Source organism: Hevea brasiliensis, chromosome 15 (genome assembly GCF_030052815.1).
Source record: "Hevea brasiliensis isolate MT/VB/25A 57/8 chromosome 15, ASM3005281v1, whole genome shotgun sequence".
Classification (NCBI taxonomy): Eukaryota; Viridiplantae; Streptophyta; class Magnoliopsida; order Malpighiales; family Euphorbiaceae; genus Hevea; species Hevea brasiliensis.
Genome location: NC_079507.1, coordinates 26,808,871 through 26,830,251, shown reverse-complemented (window position 1 = coordinate 26,830,251; position 21,381 = coordinate 26,808,871). Strand labels below are relative to the sequence as shown.

The 21,381-nt window shown below is 33.7% G+C and overlaps 2 non-coding genes across 2 annotated transcripts; one reads left to right on the top strand and one right to left on the bottom strand.

Annotated features, from left to right (window-relative positions):
* Positions 1 to 11,671: 11,671 nt before the first annotated feature.
* On the top strand, positions 11,672 to 11,777 carry LOC131174380 (small nucleolar RNA R71). The gene has a single exon (XR_009144628.1). It is a non-coding gene; the product is annotated as a small nucleolar RNA R71 (small nucleolar RNA).
* Positions 11,778 to 20,450: 8,673 nt separating this feature from the next.
* Positions 20,451 to 20,557, bottom strand: LOC131174298 (small nucleolar RNA R71). Its single transcript, XR_009144546.1, has one exon. It is a non-coding gene; the product is annotated as a small nucleolar RNA R71 (small nucleolar RNA).
* Positions 20,558 to 21,381: the final 824 nt, after the last annotated feature.

Sequence of the window (21,381 nt, the reverse complement as noted above, 5' to 3'; positions counted from 1 at the left end):
GTGGGGGTTGGGTTTGTGCTTGAGCTTGAGCTGACAGAGTATCAGTCATTTGTTGAAAGAAATTGGCCATTTGCTGGGCCATTTGTGCAGTAATTTGTACCGGTAAAACTGGTACAGTCGGGCCTTCAACACTTTGTGGGGCTGGGGCCTCAACTTGTACTTCTGCCATCACATATTGTTCTATTGTCTCATTCTTCTCTTCCATATCTTTTCACAGGATTTTCTACTCCTGTACAACCAACACAAGGAGATTCCTCTCCATTAGTTCATATTTATTATGTAAATGTACTATATGTATCAAACATTTGAGCAACTGTAGTTACCGACAGAAAGATTTCAAATTTACAGTTTGAAATTTACTTTAAAACCATTGCTCTGATACCACAAAACATGTCACACCCTACTCCCCCGTAAGATGTAACATGATCTCGTAGTACACCTAATGAATTACTGTACTTCGCCTACCGATAACCCATTAGATATACTACAAGGGATTTTAAAATAATTTTCGTGAAATTTAAATCATCGATTAAAATATGGTATTATAAATTTTTTATTTCAAAATTTCGACAGAGTGCCGGCTGTATTTTGAGAAAACAGTTCTTCAAAACCTGCAAAGAAACATACTTCCAATATGATTTCTCAAATACAACTCCAATAAACTTCATTTCATCTCCCAATTCAATCTCAATAATCAAATCAATTTATTTTCAAACCAACCTCATCATAAAAGAAATATTTCATTGATTACAAGACTCAAAATTAATATAACAAAACTATTCACGTAAATGAAATCTCAAATTTTCATTTACAATAATTTACATTTAATTACATACCAAAATATTTTACAAGAGTTTTTATATAACTGCTTAAATAATTTACATACATATTATTACATACAGACATCAAAACCTGTGTACATGGGTATACCTGGACCTGATCTAAATGTCTCTTCAAAGAAGTTTACTCAATTGCTCTATGCTCTTTTCACCTGCGACAGCATACAAAGCTATCACTGAGTGGTGAACTTAGTGGTGCACAACTATAACTTAAAACATAGTTCAATATGCCTTTGTAAAATTACAACAAATAATTTGGAAATAAGGATACTCATCAAATTCCAAAAATCAAATTATTCATTGCCAATAACATAAATCATTTGTATGAAATGACTTTGATCTTGAAATTCAATTTATCAAATCACAACCAAACATTTTAGGTAATTCTAACAAAATCAATTATACATAAATCATAATTGAAATCACAATTATTTACTATTCAAAACCATTTTTTATCTCGAAAACCATTCTTTATCTCACTAACTATGCAAGACTAATCCGAAAGGGCCATCTTCGGGGTGATTCTAACTCGCTATGGTCGGGGAGGTCGAATCAGATTCTAACTCCCTATGGTCAGGGAGGTCGAATCATCGTGTATAGTACACACCACAATAATGAAACTTTCGAAAGGGCCATAACATAAAAAAAACTTAAATCTAACCTATAATAAGAGGAGAATCTAAGCCTGTGCACATACCATGGTAATCAAAATATAACTAACTCCATTGTCTTCTCAATAAATGAGAGAGACGGGTAATAACCTAGTCAAGCATCTATAGTGAGATATAAAACAACATCACAATCCTTTTAGTGAGCATAAATCACAATAAAATTCGTTTCAAAGTCAATTCCAATATCCAATAATTTTTATGCTCATCACAATTCAAATCATAAATTTGCATTTTTCCATGCAAATTACCTATTACAATTCAAAACATGTTCTATCACAAATTTTCAAAACATAATTTATTCAATCCACAACAATGCTTAATACTTATGGAAATACCATTTCACAAAGCTAAATTCATACATACTATAACAATTTCAATAATCATTGAATTAAATCCAATGCTTCTTAACATAATACATAAGAAAAATATGTCATTTAATCATATGAAATATTCAGAAAAAAATCAGTTAAAAACTAGTTGTGCACAAACCTGATTTGAGTCACTCCTAGGCCTTAACTCAATGTTCTTTATGCTTCTCAATATCCTTATCAACTGAAACACACAATTTAAAGTGTTTCAGTACTCAATGAATTTGTTTCCAACCATAAAATCTAATATCTAAATTTTCTTGGTACTATTCCCTTCAATTTATTTCATTAGTCAACCTATAATGTTGACCCTTGATGCACTCTAAGTGAGTCAATTGCAATGTTACCAATATGTCACATTTTAGAGTCCTTTAGTATTGGTATATGTTACCAATTTTATTTTCAAGTGTATTGCATTTTATTGTAATTTATCGGATTTTGGTGTACTATTTTGAACTAGCCGGACGATCAAGTTCTGTCAGTTTTCGGGTTTCGGTCCAAACTACAAACTTGTAGGTCTATGTCTTATTGCATGCGGGGCAAAATTTCAGGTCATTCTGAGTTGTGTAGACCAAGTTATGGTCAATTTACCAATACTAGACAGAATGTACCAAAATGGTAACTTTAGGTCATTTTTAGGTCACTTTTGGTTTAGCCAATTTTTAGACCTAAACTTATGCAAGCTATTTAGCTTGGTTCTGGCCATTTCTAGGCTTTGGTGTCTTCATAAGAATTGTAGATATATATCTCAACTATTCATGGTAAAAATTTCAGGTTAATTGGACCTGTTTGGGGTACGTTATGGTCAAAACACTTACTACTACTCAAATGGTCAATTTTCAGGCTTTCAAGTCACTAATCTAAATTTGGTCATTTTTCAAGTCACCTTCTAGGCAGAATTTTGGTAAGCTTCCTTCATGAAAATTGGCACATTTTGTGCCTAGTTTCACCTCCAATTGGTTTCATACCAATTAGAGTCACACACTTAAGGTTCTAAGCCAAAACACACACTGCCCTTCTATACACTTCTACATCACATACCTACTATACATTTTATACTTACCAAACTACTTCCTTCATGCCAATTCTGGTTTGTATCTTAACATTAACACACTTTACTTCAAATTTTTTGTCATTTTAGCAACTTGTAACCATTCTCAATATGCACATTATAATACAAAATTTTCCAAAGTCCCATTTAAAACAATTAAAGTCTCACTTACAACAGTTCAACCACATGAACATACCTCATTTCCATGTCCAAATTCAAACAATTATTTATATACACATGCTGCCATCAATGACAACATAATTCAACAATATTTCATGAACTCAAACAGTTCAATCTTCTTCATGAGACAGCCACAAGTTTACACATACCCATCAACCTCTATTTGCAATTTTCAAGCTTATAAATCAAACCTTACTCATGGAATTCAATTACAATACAATCAAACATTTAAAACATCATTCAAATCACTATTTACATGCAAGAACAAACTGTTCATAGTGAAGTTCCATGGCTGCCAAAATGTACATTTCCACTAATTCATCAAACTTAAAAAATTCTTCTATAAATCAATTACCCATAACCTTGGTTACACTTTTAATGAAATAATAATTGAAAACACTCACTTACCACTTTTGAAGTTCTTCAAAACCTCACCAAAACTTAACTTTCTTGCTGCCTATCTACTGTCCATGGTGTGAGGATCACTTTTAAGGAAGGGACTTACAAGAATTTATGGCTTGAAGGTGGTGAAATGAGAGCTTGCATGCAATTTGGCCATGGAGGTTTCTCTCCCTTATTTCGGCTGCTTTTTCCCAAGGTTGAAGATGATAGAATTTTTCTATCCAAGGGTTGTTTAGTGGTCCACTTAAGTGGTGTTAGTGGAGCACTAATTGAATAAAAGGATATTTTAATGCTAAACTTTTCAATTTTTCATATTTTTCTCTTATCTTTTGCTGTTTAGATTATGTACCACTATTTTAATTTTTCATAACATTTTCCAAGTGTAATATCATTTATTTTTAATGGACATTTAGGTCAAAAGACAACTAGGGGTGTCAAATGACCACAATGCCTCTGTTCGGGTTGCATTCCCAATTTTTCGGTAACATCGAGTTTTATCGTTTTCTCAATTTCTCGTTTTTCTTTGTACTAATTAATTAATTTTTCTTTGATATTTCTAATGACATTTATACTTCAATAGATGTTTATTTAAGTTTTAAAAATATTTTTCAGGGTTCCCCGCAGTCCAAGGCTAGTCAACGGTCCACGCTATAACTTCCCAGTCCGGTCACCCATCGCTATGGTTCTCGGCTCATTTAACTTGGTTACATTTCATTGCTATTATTTTTTCCTTGTTTTTCTTATATTTTCTTTTCTTGTATTTCATTAGTTTATGTCTCCTCACCCATATCTAAGTGTAGTTCTGGGCATCCTAGCTGTCCAGACAGATACTGTCACCGAAAAAGTAGAACGCACTACCGAACATAGGGGTGTTACAAAGATGACTAGAAAAGATACTGTTAAATTAAATTGTTTCCAAAGTATAGAAAATTCATAAATAACTTAGAATTTGTGGAATTTCGCATACAATAATTATTTTAATTATTTAATTACATTTCTTTTAAATTATGCACCACTAAGCAATTCGCTTAATGTGTTAGTTTTTCCATTGCGTAAGTACTGGAAATCAGTAGCTGCCACAATAGCAGCCACCACAGTAATGTCCTGACCGCAGTTAACCAGATCTGCACACAGTCTAGAGTCACCTCAGTCTTTTGTATTTTGGTACAGCCCATTTATAGACTAGTATTTTGATTCATTGTGTATAAACATGATGTAATTACTAGTTTATAATGTAAATAAAAATTGTAATTATATAATTTGGATTGTAAACAAAGTTATGAATTTTTGTATATGAATTTCTATATGAATGAATGAATGAACTTGAAATTGTATAAGCAGAAATGACATGATATGACATGTAAATATGTGAGATAGACATAAAATTGTTATTAACAGGTAACTAGTGGAACCCGCTGGATGTTAATTAAATAGAGGAGGTTCTGCCCGGGTATCCACAGAAATTAAATTGTGAAAAAAAAATTCACCACATGTTATCTATAAGTTTAAAATTAACAATGAATAGGACAACATAAGATAGGGCACTCTGGTATCGAATGTGGCACTCTTCGCTCGGCTACACTGTAGACGGGTGAGGGGCATCACATTTAGTGGTATTAAAGCATAGGTTTAGGCAATCTTAGACCTAGATAGATAGAAATAGATAGAGTGCATCACATGCATGGGCCTTTAAAATAGAGTCAAGGTGACACTAATGCAGATCTATTCTTTATCTATTTTATAGGATCAATGGCATCTAATCCTTCAGAGCACGGGCCTCCTGGACCGATAGAGGAGGAGGTAGAGAGTCACACGCCTACACTTGCTCCTAGTAGGAAGCAAAGCAGCAGAGCAGAGTCATCATGTGGTACTGCAGGGAGAGCACAGCAGGCCTTCCTAGAATAGATGACTCAGTTGCTCCGTCAGGTCACCGGAGCCATTCCACAGCCACAGCCACCTCCACCTCCACAGCCTCAGCCACCACCACCTGTACAGCGACCACCACCCCCACAGCTGCAACTTGTACACAGATCCCCATTTGAAAGAATGCAAGAAGGAGGATGATCCAACCGCAGCAGAGTATTGGCTGGAGAGGATAGAGAGGGTATTGCAATAGCTCCACTACACCCTAGAGCAGCAATTGGAGTGTGCTCTATCCCTATTATAGTAGGATGCATATAGATGGTGGGTGATAGTATCGAGAGTGGTACAGCCTGCACAGATTACCTGAGAATTCTTTCTGGCTAAATTTAGAAAGAAATACATCAGCCATGTGTACTTGGAGGCCAGAAGGAGAGAATTTCTGGCATTGAGACAGAGGCAGCTTACAGTCTCCGAATATGAAAGGGAATTCGTGAGACTTATTGGATATGCATTAGAGATAATGCCTATAGAGGATGATAAGTGCAGAAGATTTGAGGATGGACTAAATGACAACATCAGACTAATAGTTACATCTCACCACTTCATAGATTTCTCTCTGTTAATAGCATCAGCCCTGGATATGGAGAGAGTCAGAAATGAGGAGTAGTCCAGGAAAGACAGGCAACGTAAGAGGGATTCTAGATCTGGTCAGTCTAGTTCAGTAGCCACCAGTAGTAAGAAACCTAAGGAGTCTCAGGGTCAGACTCAAGGTTGAGGTAAGAGGCAGAAATCTCAATTTACTCCAAATTGAGGAGGACAGTCTGGTGCATCAGTGGGTAGTTCATCTGGTGCAGTTACACAGGGATCAACCCCGATGCCAACTTATGCACATTGTGGGAGGCCCCACCGAGGAGAGTGTAGACTGTTGATTGGTTGATGTTTCATATGTGGGTCTATGGATCACTTCTTGAAGGATTGTCCATAGAGGAGTGCTAGTGTTCCCACTGCTCCACCCCAGACAGAGAGACCTACCTCGATAGCACAGAGGTGTAGAAGACCTACGAGGCCTGATACAGCTAGTACATCACAGAGGCTTACTGCAAAGACAGTTTAAAGGCAAGAGACTAGAGTAGCACCCTGTGCTTATGCTATGAGGACCCGGGAGGAGCTAGAACCAGCAGTTGTCATTAGAGGTACATTTTCTCTTTATGATATGGTAGTATATGCACTGATTGACCCTGGCTCCACACATTCATATTGAAGGAACGGAAGCGTGAAAAACACAAGTTTATACCATTGAATTCAAAAATTTTCACCTAGGGTCACATGCATCATGCAAGATTTATTTTTATCTATTTGATTTCAATGATAAACAACATATTAAAACTCTTTAATATGTTTTTGGATCTGTATTTGCCATTTAAGAATTTAAAATTAATCAGATTAATTTTAGAACCCTAGATTAAACCAAGAACGATTACACTAACCTCTTAATGCACTGCAGCGTGTCTGCGCCTTTGAGATTCGTCTTCAGGACACCAGATGTTGTCCCTCTAGCTTGTCCACACCAAGAACACCTATGGCAGCCCTTGAACAGCTTCTAAAACTTTTTCTATTAATTAGAAATTCAAGTTCTGCCTTTTAAGAGATTAGAGATGTAAACAGGACACTAGAAACAATTTCTAGTGTTCTTAATTCAAGAGATTGATGGCTAATCTCTTTGAATTAATAAGAGATGAAGAAGAAGAGATAAAAACCCTCAAAGTGGCGTGACAAAGGAGTATGGCTGCTGGTTGTATTTTATTTTCTCATAACAACACTTAAATAGCTAGGTTAACACATTAAACCCTTGCCACATGTCACCCTTTGATTAGCTCTAGGTTTAAGTAACCCAATCACATAATGCCAAGTGTCAAACCTATATTTAATCTTGATTTTAATCATCTTACATGATTAAAAAACATTTGGCAAGCTTATGTGTTATGCCATGTGTCACCATCTCATGGTGCCACGTGTCACACTGCAAAATGACCAAAATGCCCCTGTGTCTTAATTTTGAGTTCTCAACCCAAAATAATTATTTTTCTTCTTCTAATTAATTTACATCAAATATAAATTAATTAATTAATCTCTATTAATTAATTTCTCATTAATTAAATTCATATTTAAACACTTTAAATATAAATTTAACTTATATTATACATCCAATAATCTAGATTTGGTTTCAAGTCATGCTAGGGACTTTGCAATCTAATTGCAAACCAAACCTATTTAATTAATCAATTAAACTCTTTAATTAATTAATTAAATCATATTTAATTAGGTGATAACTTGTGTATGTGTGTGACTTACTAGGCTCATCACTAATTGGCAATGAGACATGATATCAACTCTTAATATCATCAGAACTCTTTCTTACCATAAATGATTTCTCTAAATCATTTTATGAACCTCATAGACCATGGTTACACCTAGCATAGCATGCCATGGCCACCCAATTAGTAATAAGGTTTACCTTAAATGAACCTATAATCATATGTTACCATGCACTAGAATCTCTCTGTTACAAAATCCCAACTCAAGCCGAGTCATGGTTTATGTCAAACTCCATTTGCTATGAATATTATGTTCTCTTTTAATTCCAGTTCTTGATTAAAAGATTTTCTCATCAGAAACTCTTTTCTGAATAAATCTATCTGTCCTGGCCAGGAACTTGAAACATCAAGAACAATTAAATGAACATAGGATTTTATCTCTATTTACTTAGAGGAACAGATTCCATCTTGATCAACACCTACCTCCATATATAACTAGTAGGAGCCAACACATGCCCATATACCCATACACAGTACAAGTATGAAAGCAATATCAAACTCAAACTACCTATATACAAGATAACTGTGCTATCTCAGGTCTAAAGATTATATGCACTGATATGATTTATGACAAAACATTGACAAGAGTAAACTCCATGTGCTTGTCATAAGTGTCACTGGTTCGACCTACTTATCATTTATAAGTGCCTATCATGTTTGTCATATGGCATGAGACTCACCATTCCATCTTATTTATATCTCATATAAATAACTTGGTAACAAACATGAATACAATCTTTCTGGATAAGTCAAGTCCTTATTATGAAGTATCCTCGATTGTGAACCTATTTATGATACTTTGTGCTAGAAATATTGTCACTCATATTCTTAACAACTTAAGAATAATATTTCTCATAAAATATCAATGGACCTTTTCTATTACACATAAATATATTATGTAAACGGAAAAGTGGAAATGCTTTTTATTAATAAAATTATGTACAAGATACATACTAAATGATATGCTCTAGGACATACTACTAACAATCTCCCACTAGCACTAGAGCCATTCATTACAATATCTTAGACCTATCTTCTCAAGATGTAGGTCTAACTGAGTCTGTGACATAGGCTTAGTGAATGGATCAGCTGGATTTTCAGCTGATGCTATTTTCTGCATGGCTACATTGCCTTGCCCAACTATATCTTTGATAATGTGGTAGTGCCTTTCTATGTGTTTGGATTTTAGTGAGACCTTGGTTCCTTAGCCTGTATGACTGCTCCATTGTTGTCACAGTGTAATGAAACTACTGACTCAATGGAAGGAACTACTGTAAGTTCTATCACGAACTTCTTTATCCAAACAGCTTCCTTTGCAGCATCTGATGCAGCAATATACTCAGCCTCTGTAGTGGAATCTGCATTCGTGCTCTGTTTGGAACTCTTCCAACTGACTGCACCTCCATTACAAATGAACACATATCCAGAGGTAGACTTTCTATCATCGATATCTGATTGGAAATCAGAATCAGTATAACCATCCAATTGCAAGTCTCCACCTCCATAAATCAAGAATAAATCCTTAGTTCTTCTCAAATACTTAAGGATATTCTTGACAGCTATCGAGTGTTCCAAACCTGGATTGGATTGATACCTGCTAGTCAAACTAACAGCATATACGATATCCGGCCTAGTACACAACATTGCATACATTAAACTTCCAATAGCCGAAGCATATGGAATCCTGGCCATCTTATCTCTTTCTTCAGGTGTCTTTGGAGACATCTCTTTAGAAAGATGGATACCATGTCTCACTGGTAACAATCCTCTCTTGGAATCAAGCATGTTAAACCTCTTTAACACCTTTTCCAAGTATAGACTTTGGGATAAACCAATTATTCTTTTCGCTCTATCTCTATAGATGCGAATCCCAAAAATATAGGTTGCCTCCCCTAAGTCTTTCATGGAGAATGTATTTGACAACCATACCTTTATAGTCGTCAACATACCTGTGTCATTACCCATCAACAGTATGTCATCTACATATAAGACAAGGAAAGTGATAGCACTGTCACTAACCTTCTTATATACACATGGGTCATCCTCATTTTTGATAAAACCAAAGGATTTAATGGCTTCATCAAAACGGATGTTCCAACTCCTCGAAGCTTGTTTCAACCCATAAATGGATCGCTTTAGCTTACATACCTTGGAACCATCTTGGGATTCAAATCCCTTAGGTTGTTCCATGAAAATGTTTTCTTCAATGTATCCATTGAGAAAAGCTGTTTTGACATCCATCTGCCAAATCTCATAATCATAGTACGCAGCTATTGCTAATAAAATCCTAATTGATTTAAGCATGGCAACAGGCGAGAAAGTCTCCTCATAGTCGATTCCTTGCCTTTGGCAAAACCCTTTCGCTACTAGCCTTGCCTTATAGGTCTCTACCTTTCCATCAGAACAAATTTTCTTCTTGAAAACCCATTTGTTCCCTATAGGTACAATACCTTCAGGTGGGTCAACAAGATCCCAAACTTGATTCTTATACATGGAATCAAACTCGAATTTCATAGCTTCAATCCATTTTGAAGAGTCTATATCTGATATAGCTTCTTCATAGGTAAGTGGATGATCCCCATGATCTACTTCTTCATGAGTAGATAACTCTTGTTCTTCTTCATGAAGAAAACCATATCTCACTGGTGGGTGAGATACCCTGGTTGTTCTACGAGGAACAGCTATAGATGTTTCATCAATGGGTATATGTTGACTAGATGGATCTATATCCATCTGATCTGTTGGTTGGTCAGAATTCTCCAATTCTTATTAGTAGTATGCCCTAGAGCATATCATTTAGTATGTATCTTGTACATATTTTTATTAATAAAAGGCATTTCCACTTTTTTGTTTACATAATATATTTATGTGTAATAGAAAAGGTCCATTGATATTTTGTTTGAAATATTATTCTTAAGTTGTTAAGAATATGAGTGACAATATTTCTAGCACGAAGTATTATAAATAGGTTCACAATCGAGGATACTTCATAATAAGGACATCTTCTTTCTTCTTTTCCTCTTTTACCTCATCTTTCTTTTCATCTCCCACAATTTTCCCACTCCTTAGGATCACTGCCTTGCAATGTCCTCTAGGATTCTCTGGTTGACTTGGAAGTTTTCCTTGTGCTTTGCTGGAATTGCTTACTTGTTGAGCTATTTGGTTTTCCAACACCCTGTTATGAGTGGCAAGTTTGTCTATCCTTAAAGTTAATTTTTGAATCATTTCTCTTTATTTTTGTTAAGCAGTTAAGAAATTCTCCATCATAGACTTCAAAATTGAATCTTGGTCTGAAGACTGAATTGGTAGTTATGAAACAAGTGCATTTTGATTCCTTTGTGGTAAAAATCTAGTTGGTACTCTATTTTGCTGAAAATTTTGTTGTTGCTACTAGAAATTAGGAGGTTGTTGATAATTTTATTATTGCTGTCCTTGTCGACCTCCCCAAGAAAAGTTAGGGTGATTCCTCCATGCTGGATTATATGTAGCCAAAAAAGGATTACCAACTGGTTTCTGATTATAATTCCCAACAAAATCAACTTTCTCATTTCCAAATTCTTGCCCATAGGAAGGAAAATCATTCATACAATGCATATTTCCTACACCAACATCTTCTGTATGACTAGATCCTCTAATCAAAGAATCAACCTTCATGCTTAACTTATCCATTTTTCTCATCAAAGCATCAAATTTGGCATTGAACATACTCATGGCATTTAACTCATATACACCAGCTGATGGCTTCTTCATTTCATTTCTTTCACAGCTCCATTGATAATTATTGTAAGCAATTTTATCCAATGCTGAATAAGCTTCATTTTCTGACTTCTCCATAAGATCACCTCTTGAAGATACATCAATTATACTTCTAATTGCTGGAGAAACACCATTGTAGAAATGTTGAACTAGCATCCATTTAGGGATTCCATGATGTGGACTTCTCCTTTGAAGATCCTTATATCTCTCCCAAGCTTCATAGAGACTCTCATTATCCCTTGGTCTGAAAGAAGTTAATTCATTTCTCGATTTTGAAGTCTTGCTAGGAGGAAAGTATTGAGCCAAGAAAGCTTGTGACAACTCATCCCAAGTAATTATCGAACCTGGAGGTAATGAATGCAACTACCCCCTAATCTCAACCGGATGGCATCACCTGACACTCCATTTATCTTCAGCATGTCACGAATCTCAAGAAAATGTGTAAGGTGCATATGTGGACTCTCAGTAGGACCTCCCCCAAACTGTGATTGTTGAACCATTTGACAAAGTGAGGGCTTCAACTCAAAATTATTCGCTTCCACTCTAGGCCTTGTAATACTTGATCTAAAATTTTCAAAACTAGGAAAAGCATGATCCTTAATTGATCGGTTATTGTTTGCCATAGCTTCTATCACATGTTGCTCTTGCTGTTTTGGAATTCTGAGTTCAGCTTTTCTTCTTTTAGATTCTGCTCTCAAAGCTTTAGCTGTCTTTTCAATCTCAGGTTCAAAAATTAAATCAATCTTTGCACTTTTTTTTCTTCTCATATAAAAGATATGTACCTTAAAAACCAAAACAAGAAAATCTCAAAGTAAAATAATAAAGAAAAGAAATTAAAATAAAAAATAAAATGCTCAAATTAACCAAACAATCAATCGATTAATATCAAACAAAAACAAATCCCCAGTAATAGCGCCAAAAACTTGATGCATACTCCGCAAATATATGGGTCATTCAAGTAGTAAAGAAAAGATATTGTCCCACAGAGATTTGTTGTTTGAATACCAAACTATAAAAGTCACGATTATTTGGGCTATCGATAATGTGTACCAAAAGTAAAGTAAGAGATGCAGCAAAATAAATTTGGAAAGTAAGAAAATTATAATAAAATAAGCAATTAAATTTCTAAGCACTAAACTAATTTACTAAAATTTCAGCAAGTGACAAAAGATTTAATTAATTAATGGTAAAAATTGATTTTAGAGTTGGGGTTCATGAAGTAAATTTCATTGGGATTTGGATAGGCAAAACCAAGATTAAGGGAAATAAAAGTTTGAAGGAAGTTAATTCTAATTTCCTTTAATTTCTCTTTCAAGCAAACTAAAGAGTGTTTTCAAGGAAACTATACCCCATTCTCATGCGATGTTTAATTACCCAAAACCCTTTAAGCACTTTAATTAACTTGAAATTCCTCTTAACCCATTAATTTATTTCTAACACTAGATGATTAAGTTTATTATCTTGATTATCTATCATAGATTTTCACCTCTCGGTCCTTCAATCTAAGATTAAGAAAAAAACTCAAAGGGTACCAATAATAGATATGTAAATAAGCACACAAGATAAGAATCAAAACTTATATAAAACCGGTCCAAATCCACAAATAGTACTTAAATCATTACACTCAACTCTGAAATCTTAAGTATCTACTCACTCATGTTTGTATTTACAAGTAGAAAATATGAAATAGAGCAAGAAAACATGAAAATAAGACTAAAAATAAAAGAACCTAGAAGAAGAGAATTTAAATCTCTGAAAATGGAAGGTGGAAAATGTCACTCTGCAGGTGTTCTTCCTCAAAAAGTGGCATGGTTCCTTCTTTCCTTCCTCTTTTAATTTTTCTCTCTCTTTCTCCTTATAGTAAAAATGAGAATATGATGCTTATATATCCCCTCAAGGTTTGCCCTAAAAATGGTCTCTAAAGGGATAAAGACAAAAGGTGTAAAATGTGTGAAAAGAGAAAATTTTTCCATATCAGCAAATCTACCAACGCCATCCCACATGCCTCATGTTGATTCAAGTTATTTTCAACATGCCTCATGTTGATTCGGAGAAGAAGCCTTTAGATTCTACCTGACCAGCTACATGGGGCACGTGGAAGTCCCTGAAACTTTTGGCGTGTTTTGCTCCAAAATCTCTGTTTACAAGACCCAGTGTTAAATTTACATGCCTCATGTGGATTCCTACTGGCTGACTCTTACCTTCACATGACCCTCAACACGGGGCATGTTGGAACCCTTGAAAATCTCAGTTTATCTTCTTCTTTAAGCGAATTTTCTTCATTTGTCACACTACTTTAAGATTCCAAATCACTTTGAATTTCTTCTATATAGACCTTTTTGCCTTTAAATCTTATTAAAACCTATCAAAAAATATTAAAATCCCAAAAATCAAATATAATGAAACTAAAATTAACAAATTAACTAAAATAAGCATTAAAAGCATAAAATTACTAAACTAAAAAGGGCAAAATGGATGCAAAACTACTCTAAAATATTTATATAAAATGGGATTATCAGAATGTCCCCTAAAGTCCCGAAGAGAAAATAGTCCAAAGTAGGTAAAGTGTTTGGACATGGAACAAGAAAAGAGGGATTGAAGTGTAACAAAGCTTATCTAGTAAAGTTCGGCAACCAAAGGTTAAGTCTGACAGCCAAAGTTGGTATGGAAAAAATTTATAAACTAAAAGGGTTGGCGCTCCTCAAACCCTCTCCCTCTTTTTCTCCACCTCTCTTCCCTTTTCTTCCCTCTCCCTTTATTTCCTCTATCTTCTAACCTCAAAACTCTCTAGCCTAGCCTTTGCATAAAGGAGAGTTGTCCTAAATCTCTCAAATGGGTAAAGACACCCTTTTCTCCCCTCTTCCTAAGAGTTTTGAAAAAGAAGTAAAAGAAATTCCTTGCTTAAAAGCCATTGCAAAAGATGTAAACTTCCTTCACCCTCTTCTTAGTTTGTTTAAAGGGTTTAGGGTCGTATTTTGTAAAGGAAGTGATTTAGTTTTGGGTTTAAAGTTGTTTTAAGGTTTAATGAAAAACTTATGATATTTGAGTTATATGTGTAGATTTAAGTTATAATGAAGAAAAAAATTTTGTTAGTTTAAGCCTAAAATGATATAATGATTTTAGAATGAGAAAGTAAAGACTGATGTTAAGATTTAAAGGTTTGAAACCAAATTTCATACTGTGGACAAATTCTAGATAAACCTAGGTTCAATGGTTAAACCATTAATGTTGGGCAGCCAATGCACATGAACAGTAATGTAAACGGGGCATGGTCAACTTCAACCGCTGAAGTTCAAGACTTCAGCCGTTAAATATGTCCTAAGTAAGATCTTAAATCTAATCAATTATGTTTATGTTCTAAACTAAGAACCCCCTCAAATTTTTTCCTGTAAACTAGAAAATAGAACACCTACGATCTAGAACCAAAGAGCTTAGAATTAATGTTGGTTAGGGATTTAATGTGTAATTCATAAAATATTCCTAGTATGCTATAGCTAAGTAAAATGAAATTAATAACTTAAGAATAACATAACGGACCTCCAAGAATATTTCTGTAATTTTTAGAACACATAATTTAATTAAATGGAATGTAGGAGAGTTAGGAACCCTAATTAGAGAATTAAACATCTAGATTTAGATTAGGATTTGTTGTAAGCCCCGGATAGGCATTGTGATGTTGATGTAGGCCTGAAGCCTTGTGTTTGAGTTTACTTACATGGAAGATAAGTCTAGTTACAGAGAAGAGTCTGCTAGATTTTTGTAGGATAATTAAGACAATGAAGTTAAATTATTCATGTAATTCAAGTTAATTAATGATCAAGTGTCTAATAAATATTAGTGCAACTTATAGGTCAATTAAATCAATAGAGTTAGCAGCCCTAACAAATCTAATAATAATAAAGGGTCACCCAATCTGTGAGTAAAACCTACTTAACTATTTTTAACTGATTTATTTTACTACTTTATTATATTTCATGCACGCTCATACATCATGGTAGTTATATATCCTAGATATAATTTGCATCATATATTAGGTATTATTAGTAACTACATTTTATGAAAATACTGCATTATTAATTATATTATGTTTGTAGTTTATGGACGACTCACTTTTTCCCAATGGGAAAGTAAAGAAAAAGGAAAATGGCATTCATGCATTATGAGCTCATTGTACTATGCTATGGGATGTCGGGTAAGGCAATTTTGTGTTTTTGACTTTCAGATACTAGGGTTCTAGAAACAACTTATAGGTATGATATGAATTATGTGTCCTTAGTATCCATTATGTGAATGTTTAGAAAAAGTCCTAATGAGCTCCTTTAATGGATCGGGTATACTGGATATCCGTTCATGATTATGGAAATAACTAGGGAAACACTAATGATATGAACTACTTGATGTGACTTATTTGTATTATGAAAATTTCATATGAATGATGCATATCATGCACTTGATTATAAATTGTTTTATTACGTGTTTTATGATTAGTTCATTTTATATAGGTATTTTAGAGTAGTTTTATATTCATTTTGCCCTTTTTAATTTACTAATTTCATGCTTTTAATCTTTATTTTAGCTAATTTATTAATTTTAGTTGCATTATATTTGATTTTTGGATTTTTGATGTTTTTAATAGGTTTTAATATGATTTGAAGGCAAAAAGATACATATGAAAGAAATTCAAGGCGGTTTGGAAGGTTAAAATGATGAGAAAAATGAAAAAAAATTTGTCTAAGGAAACAAACCAACCGAGATTTTCAAAAACCTTAATATGCCCCATGTTGAAAGGCATGTAAAGTCAAGAGTCAGTGAGCAGAAACCAACATGGGGCATGTTAGATTCAACACTAGATCGTGCAGCTATAATTTTGGAACCAAAACTGGCTAAAAGTTTTAAGGAGCTTAGCATGCCCAGTGCAGCTGGTTAGTGCAAAATCTAAAGTTCCTCTTCCAAACCAACATGAAGCATATCGAAAACCATTGAATTCAACATGAGGCATGTTGAAAGGCGCTGGCAGATTTGTTGACCTGGAAAATTTCTCTCACTTCACACCTTTTATACCTTTTATCTTTATCCCTTTGAGACTACTTTTAGGGCAAAACTTTAGGAGGTATATGAGCATCATATTCTCACTTTTACCATAAGGAGAAAGAGAGAGAAAAATAAAAAAAAAAGAAGGAAGGAAGAATGTTTTCGTTGGAGAAAAACAACCGACAGAGTAGCGTTTTTCTAGCTTCTATTTTTAGATATTTAGATTCTCTTCTTCTGGGTTTTTTTATTTTTAGTCTTATTTTTATGTTTTCTTGCTTTATTTCATATTTTCTACTTGTAAATCTAAACATGAGTGAGTAGATATTTAAGATTTTAGAGTTAGGCGTAATGATTTAAGTTTTATTTGTGTATTTGGACTGGTTTTAACTAGATTTTAATATAGATAAGTTTTGATTTGTATCTTGTGTGCTTTATTTATATACCCATTATTGATACCCTTTGGGTTTTGTTCTTAATCTTAGATTAAAGGGCCAAAAGGTGAAAATCTATGATAGATAATTAAGTTATTGAACTTAATCACCTAGTGTTAGAAATAAACTAGTAGGTTAAGAGAAATTTTAAGTTGATTAAAGTGCTTAAAGGATTTTGGGTGATTAAACATTGTATGAAAATGGGGTTTAGTTTCCTTTAAAATACTGTTTAGTTTGCTTAAGAGAGAAGTTAAAGAAAATTATAATCAACTTTCTTCAAACTTATATTTATCTTAAATTTGGTTTTGCCTATCCAAATCCCAATTACTTCATGAATCTTAACTTGGGAATCAACTTAGCCATTAATTAATTTAGTCTTTATTTACTTGCGTAATTTAGTAAATTAGCATACTATTTAGAGATTAGATTGCTTGCTTTATTACTTATTTCCTCATATTTCAGTTTAAATTGTTGCATTTCATGCTTTAAATTTTGATACACCTTATTGTTAGTTCAAATAATCATAACTTTTATAGTTTAGTACTCAAATATCAAATCTCTGCGGGATGATATATTTTCTTTACTACTTAAATAAATCGTATACTTGCATATTAATTGAACCATTTTATTCATTAATTAGGTTTTTACCCATTGAACTCCTAGTTCACCCCTTTCTCTGTCATCCCCTCTAAGGACAAGTATAGAAGGTATAGTTAGTGTATTTTTGGCTAGCTAAGGCTTGAGTCTAGAAGCTACAGCCTCAATTTTGCTTAAAAGTAGATATACATTTTTTGTGGAGTTTCATACTATAGTGACATGTAAATTTGGTTATTTTACTACTTTATTTTGCCACTTATTTTTTTGTAATAATAAAGAAATATAATTACTATTTACATTTAATAAATAAATTATATAATTAGTATTGGGTTTAAATGAGAGTTTTGATTTAAGTGAGGCTTGTTATGTGTTCTAATGGTCTTATGTCTTCCAATGCTCTAGCATTGGTAACGGTCCATATTAGGGCTATTATAATTAATCATTTAAAATAAAAATAAAATCATAATATAAAAGTGTTGCACTTATTTCATATAGGCATTTTACGGTAGTTTTACATCCATTTTGCTCTTATATTTTAGTATATTTTATGTTTTTAGCTTTATTTTAGCTTATTTATTAACTTTAGGAACTTTATATTTGATTTTTGTAATTTTGTTATTTTTAATAGGTTTTTATGGCAAAATGAAGGTTAATGAGTGCATTAGGAAGTGATTTGAAGAAATTTGGAGTCCCTTAAGCATGGAGAAAAGTTGAAGAAATCAATCCTTGAAAGATTAAGTTAGTCGAAATTTGCTTGAAACTTTGCTTATGATGTTGCTCAGGGTATGTCATATTGCTTAACCTTATGCCTCGGTAAGTCGCAAGTCAAGAACAGCTTAAATCGAACACATTCAAGCTTTCATCCATAAACCTACCGAGATTTGCTCAAGGTCCTGCTTGAGATCCTGCTTAAGGTAAGCGGCAGTGCTTCAAGTGCAAGTCAGGTCAATCTGAACGTCAAGCATGAGCAGAAAAACTCCTTTTATCATAAGTCTATAGAGATTCACTGAGGTTCTGCTTAACCTTAAGCAGAAAGTGCATGCAGAGGCCGAAAATTACTGAAGATGTTGCTTAAGGTAAGCAGTACCCTAAGCAAACTGCCCAGGACGTGAATAACTTTGCTGACCTGGATATTTTTACACCTCATTTTTCTATCCACTCCTTGGCTCTTATCTATTTTTAGGGCAACTTTTGAGGGCCATATAAAAGCATCATTTTCTAGTTTTTGCCTTAACAAATAAGAAGAGGAAATAATAAGACAAAAAAAGGAAAGAAAAATTACAAAAAAGAGAAGGGAAGAGGACACCATCAATTTTGCAGAAGATGAGCTACTGTAGCCATTTCTAGAAGCTCTAAGACTTAGAGTTTTGGGTTCTTCTACATGGATTTTTCTATTTTTAATCCTCTTATCATGTTTATTTTTACTTTTCCCTCAATCTCTCTTGTAAACACCAAAGAGTGAGTAAACTCTTTCGATTTCAGAGTTGGAAAATATGTTTTAGATTAATTTGTAGATTTGGACTGTTTATTTCCATATTTTATATAAATATGAGTTTTGATTCATTCCTTGTATGCTTGATTTACTTGCCTAATATTGGTACCCATTGGGTATTGTGTTAATCTTTGATTGAAGGACCGAAAGGTGAAGGTCATCAATAGATAATCAAGAATTGAAACTTAAAATTACCTATATTTAGAAATAAACTAGGGTTTTAAAGTAATAAAATATCATACGAAAGTAGATTTGGTTATTTTAGAATACACTTTGATTTACTTGAAAAAGATATCAAAGGAATTTAGAATCAATCACCTTCAAACTCTATTTTCCCTTAAAATTGGAATATCCAAGACAAATCCCAATTAATTTATACATAAACCCTCAACTCTGGAATCATTTTTATCATAATTAGACTTTGATTTAAATTACTCATTATTAATTTAGTTCAATTGCATCTAGATTTAAAATTTATTTCATTGCTCTTTTCCTATTCTAATTAGATTTATCAATTTTATTTTGCTCATTTACATTTACCATTTATTCAGCAATCATTAGCTCAAATAATAGCTTCATTCATAGTTTGGTACTCAAATAGTAAATTCTCATGGGAACGATACTTGACTTATCACTTTATTACTTCATACGATCCGTATACTTGCGGATACACTGCATGAAGTTTTTGGTCCTGTTGCTGGGGATTTGAATTTTTGTTTGATATTGAACGATTGTTTGTTTGGTTAATTTGGGTATTTTACTTTTATTTTTATTTTTATTTTTATTTTATTTTATCATTTTACTTTGAGAATTTGTTTATTTTATTTTCCAGGTATTTTTATTTTATGAGAAGGACAAAGAGTGAAGAAATCAATTTATTCTTTGATCTAGAAATAGAAAAGACAGTAACAGCTTTAAAAGTAGAAGCCAAGAGGAGAAAAGCTAATTTAAAGCTCAACAACAACAAGAAAGAGCACAAGAGCAAAAGCAAGAGGAACCACAAGAAGAAATGGCCAACAATAATAACAACCATTCTGTGAAGGATCACGCTAATCTTAATATTGGAGATTTCATGCCAAGTATCTTAAGACCAAGAGTAGAAGCTAATAATTTTGAATTGAAGCCTGCACTGTGTCAGATGGTACAACAATCACAATTTGGGGGAAGTCCAAGTGAAAAGTCTACATGTACATCTAGCACACTTTCTTGAGATTAGTGATATGTTGAAGATAAATGGAGTTTCTGATGATGCAATTCGACTCAGATTGTTCCCTTTCTCTATGAAGGACCGAGCTAAAGAGTGGTTACAGTCTTTGCCTCCGGGTTCTATCACAACATGGGATGAACTTTCTCAAGCATTTTTAGCTCAATATTTTCCAACAAGCAAGAAAGCTAAGCTGAGAAATGAGCTGACTTCTTTCAAACCTAAAGATGATGAGAGCTTGTATGAAGCATTGGAGAGGTACAAGGATTTACAAAGGAGATGTCCACATCATGGGATTCCTAAGTGGATGCTTGTTTAACACTTTTACAATGAAGTTTCACCAGCTATTAAAAGTACAATTGATGCATCTTTTGGAGGTGATCTTATGGAGAAATCTAAAGATGAAGCTTTTTCTGGTTTAGATAAAATTGCTTATAACAACTACCAGTGGAGTTGTGAGAGGAATGAGATCAGGAAACTAGCTGCTATGTTTGAGCTTAATGCCATGAATATGATTAATGCTAAGTTTGATACTTTGATAAGGAAGATGGACAAGCTAAGCATGAAAGTAGATTCTTCAGTTGGAGGTTCAAGTAATTCAGTAGATGTTGGAGCTGCAAATGTCAACTATGCAACTAATTTTTCTGCACTTAGTCAAGAATTTTCAAGTGAGCAAGTGGATTATATGGGAAACTACAATCAAAGACTAGGTGGTAACCCATTTTCTGCAACTTATGGTCCAGCATGGAGAAACCCCCCAATTTCTCTTAGGGAGGTAGACAAGGATAACACCAGAATTTTCAGCAGAATAGAGGTCCTCCTCTTGGAATGCTTAAACCTCAAAATGCACCTGCTCCACCGCAACCACAACAACCTCCACCACAATAAGCACAACCAGACAAGATAGCTAGATTGGAAGCCATGATTGAGACTCTATTAGTGAGCCATCAAAGTCAACAAGAAATGATTTCTCAATTAGCATCTAAAGTGGATCAAATGGCAACACATAATGAGATGTTAGAGAACCAAATAGCTCTATAAGCTAGCTCTTCAAACAACAAAGCATTTGGGAAGCTTCCTAGCCAACCAAAAAATTCAAGGGAGCATTGCAAGGCTATTAC